The sequence below is a fragment of the Sinocyclocheilus anshuiensis genome, unplaced genomic scaffold (assembly GCF_001515605.1).
Source record: "Sinocyclocheilus anshuiensis isolate Anshui unplaced genomic scaffold, SAMN03320099.WGS_v1.1 scaffold875, whole genome shotgun sequence".
Classification (NCBI taxonomy): domain Eukaryota; kingdom Metazoa; phylum Chordata; class Actinopteri; order Cypriniformes; family Cyprinidae; genus Sinocyclocheilus; species Sinocyclocheilus anshuiensis.
The window spans coordinates 87,231-91,455 of record NW_015542372.1 but is presented as its reverse complement, the minus strand read 5'-3'; the positions used below and the strand labels follow the sequence as shown (position 1 = coordinate 91,455).

The 4,225-nt window shown below is 38.9% G+C and overlaps 1 pseudogene; it reads left to right on the top strand.

The window, feature by feature from the left end:
• The window catches only part of LOC107692247 (thyrotropin-releasing hormone-degrading ectoenzyme-like), a 122,597-nt pseudogene extending 118,378 nt beyond the window's left edge, over positions 1-4,219 (top strand).
• The last annotated feature ends 6 nt before the right edge of the window (positions 4,220-4,225 follow it).

The window sequence follows — 4,225 nt, the reverse complement described above, 5'->3', positions numbered from 1 at the left end:
CCAGATGAGCAGCATGTGTGTGTGAGAGTGTGTGTGTTTGTGATATTTAATCTACCGCAGAGAAAACTGTCCTGTGTTTGGAGTGGGCTAGTAAATGTCTGAAGGATGAAGTGTATGGAGTCTGTGTGTAGTATTGAGTTTTATGGCATGAAGTGAATTGCATCTCCTTCCTCCATGTTTTTACTTCTTTTGATGATGTATGTTGTGATCCAATGGGCAGAAAATAATACCTCTCCACTACTGGAATGTGTGTGTGTGTGTGTGTGTGTGTTTTAGCTGATCTCACTTCCGCTCTGACTGCTAACCTACAGATGTTCCTGCAGCCTTAGAGACTGAAATCTCAGTAAAAGGAAAAAAAAATCACTACTGTAATCACTTCCTATTCATTCATCACACTGGAAATTGAAGTTCAGTTCAAGTGCATTGTATTGTGGGATACAGTATTCCATGCGGTGTGCTCTGCTCTGGTTGTATACCACATTGTGGTAAATGTGTTACTTCATGGCAGTAATAGCTATACTTTGCTTATAGAAAATATACATACTGTGCACAGTGTACATTCTGTATACTTAAGACAGTAATATGCTAGTATGCTAATCTGAACATGCTAATCTTTACGGTTGCTTTATCAGCCATGGAAAAAAAAAAGTCATGCTATGCTGACAATGTCACATTTATACCTGCTAGAATTCAATTACACAAGTCCAATATCAGAATTTCCAAGTGTTCATTTAAAAAGAAAAAAAAAAGTGATGAGAATGAGCGCCGCTAAAGAAACTGTTCTGAAATCTTGTTTGCACTTGTCCTTAGAGGAAGCAGGAGATGTCAGGTTTGAGAGCTGTGAAGCTGCTGTCCACACACAGATGTGAGTTTTGTCGGCGTGGCAATAATCTCCAGGGTTTTTGTGAAAAAGTGCTACAAGTGACTTAGCGACACATGAAGTCAAAAGCCCAGAAAAGCGGTTGAACTGAAATAAGAGACCAAAAAACAGCGAAGCAATTACTCCACATGTTTTTGCAAATTGAAACTTGTGCACCGTGGCAGCGTCTTTATGTGAAACATCTAATTTCCTATTTCTTCCTTTTTCATCTACTTGACATTTCGCACCAATTTGAAGCGAATGGGTCTATCTGCATTTGATTTGGGCTTTTCAGGTTAATTACTTTTTGAAGACGCCGACTCACAGTCTTAAAATATATTTGAATAATTGTGTTTCGCCAGGACTGTCAGTGGCTGTCTTTGCTGAAAACGGCGAAGAATAATGTGTTTTGTATTTCTGAATTACTGAAGCATAAAACTAGCTTAGAAAAATTTATTAGAAAGGCTTAATTAGAACAGACACGATAATGTGCACGATAATAGCCATATTAGTCAAATAGCAGCCATTAATAAGCCAAGTTTTGTATTTTAGACCAAGTTCTTCCAAGCATAAGAGCACAACTAATGAAGTATATCATTTTTTTTTCAGTTTATTGAAATGGTTTTGATTAATTTCTGTAAGCGTAAGGTTATGAAGTACTTCATTGTTTATTGATCACTTTACTGATATTTATCACTTTACCACATTCTTTCAAAATTAACCCTCTGCTAAGCTCCGCCCACTTTGTTCGTTTATCATTCCAGAGGATTGCAACTTTCATGGTATTCGTGAAGTGATAAAAATTAAAATTTTCAGAATAAAATCTTTAAAAAAAAGTTTTAAAGTCTACATCATGGCCACATTACCAATTAATTTTAAAAAATTCAGGGGCCCTTGTCAATTATTCCTCACTCATAGTTTATCTCCCATTTATTTGTCTTGTCCACAGGCTCCTGAATCTGTCCCTCACCTCTGACCTGGTGCCGGATCAGGACGTGATCGATGTTATCATACATGTGGGCCGCAATCCTCTGGGAAGACATTTAGCATGGAGATATTTCTGCGAGAAGTGGGACATCTTGAATTCCAGGTGAATGTGGCTTCATTCATCTCTGTTTATCAGTGGTTTTAACCTTCCTCTCAGTCCCTGATATGAATTTCACATTCGCACACTCATAAGATATTTATTTGTGAATGTTATTTCTTGTTTGTGTTTGGAGGACCAGAGAGCATTATGGGAAATATCTATTGGTGTTTGTTTGCTTGTGGTGCTCCAGTGTTTTTAATAACAGTGTCTCTGATTGGCAGGTATGGAGAAGCCTTATTTATGAACTCAAAATTAATCAGCGGCGTGACAGAGTTTCTCAACACTGAGGCTGAGTTGAATGAGGTGAGGCTGAACTTTTACCACATCATGGGAATGAACTTTCAAACTAAAACAGTAATCTTCATGGAACATTAATACTTACAAACAAACTCTGGTCAGCAAATTATTGAGATGGAGAAAATGAGCAAATGTAAACTCTGAAGACTCTGGACCGTTCTGGGTTATTTCCTCATTGTAACTGCTTAACCTTATTACAGGAAATGGAACGTATATTCACTTATTCAGCTTCAGCCCCAGAGGACACAGACTGCTGATGCTTCTCACTGCAGCGCAGCACTTTCTCATCCAGCTGACTTCGCCTTCCATAATTTATCATTCATACAGAGATAATACAAAGCCCCTCAGTGTTTTCTTAAACAGAGCATTAGCATACTGTCATTGACAATCAGCTGCTGCCAGAGCACTTCATCCACAGATTCACGAACGATCAGCGCTACATTTAATACCAGTGGTTTGGAATGATCCTTTTACTTCTTTTGGAAGTTTCTATGAATGAACAGCAATTTTGAAATTGCCAAAATTGGACCAAAAGAGCAGCTTGAATCCTGAATCCCAGTGCATGTTCATTCACGTAGTCTTCATGACCTCAGGAATTGAGAATCGATTTCATAACATGTTATTTGATAATTTGCTATTTTAGATTAGATTTGTATGCCCTTAATTGATGTTAGAGGCTAGCAGATACCCAAGGGTCCTTCCCTTCCAGAAAAACATCAACACCGATAATTCTGTTTACTTCAAATGCATTCCCACACCTCATTATCATAAACATCATTGTCATCTGCTAAATTACATATCAGGCATTTGCATGAGAATGCATCGTATATTCATCATATGTACTCTCTACATCTGATACATCAAGACAAAATACGATGATAATGTTAACGAAAATTGTTTATTTTCTCCTCAGCTGAAAGAGTTCATCCTCACCACCGGGGGAGAGTCAGCACCTGCGTTTGCTCGAGCTGTTGAGATCGTTCAAGCTAATGTGAAATGGCACATCCTGTTCCAACAACAGTTTTACCGGTGGCTGCGGAAAGCTCCTGACGGCTAATGCAACATTAAGCATGGAGCCCACTATTAGCATGGAAACTTATGGCCAGTGAGGTGGGGAGATTTAAGCGAGAACTAAAAAACTATACTGGACTATGAGAATCAGCAAAATTGAGCTTTTATTTCCCTGCTGTTTTTGAAATGACCAGGCCCTCACAGACCAGGAAGTAATGAATGGCTGAAAAAAACACTGAAGGAATCAACGTTGGAAATTGCATGGTGGCGTACGTCGGTAGCGACAGATGATTTACATTCCATTTCCCCTCGTACTTTGCATGAAAGTCATTTCCTTCTTGCCGTCATTCTGTTTGCTGAAGTTTGACCCTTTCTGAGTCCCAAGACGATCGGATTTGCTTTGAAGACCAGATGACGGTACAAAGAGATTGCTCTTCGGTATATATAAACACAATTTAGATTAAGCACAATGACGTGACAATCAGTGTTTTGATTGGAACAGGACGAGGAGGACAAAGAGAAGTATTCATGTAGCCTTTTCTTTCTCGAAAGCCATAAAGAGGAGCAGACTGAATTTTATCTCTTGTACAGATGGTGTTTATTGTTTGATCAATTGACGGCACTCAATGGGCATCAGAAGAGGGAATCTTCTAGCCAACGTTTGGAGGGTTTTCTGCAGGTCCTGACTGGAGCGGTGATGGTTGAACCTGAAGGTGTCTTGGATCATTTGCATTTTCATAGTGTTACTCTTTGCTCTCCAGTTTTGGAGGGCATGTCCTTGAATATGGTGTATTTGTTTTGAGTGGAAAAAATAATCAGCGTGTCGATATTTTCATGTATGAATCATTGATTCGCTGGAAGGAGGTCAACGCAGTGCTGAGATGTGTTATCTTTATGAGTCGTGGATAACGTGAGCTTCTGAAATGTATGGTTGTCATGGAGACCGTTTATAAAGGTTTTCATAGTTTTAT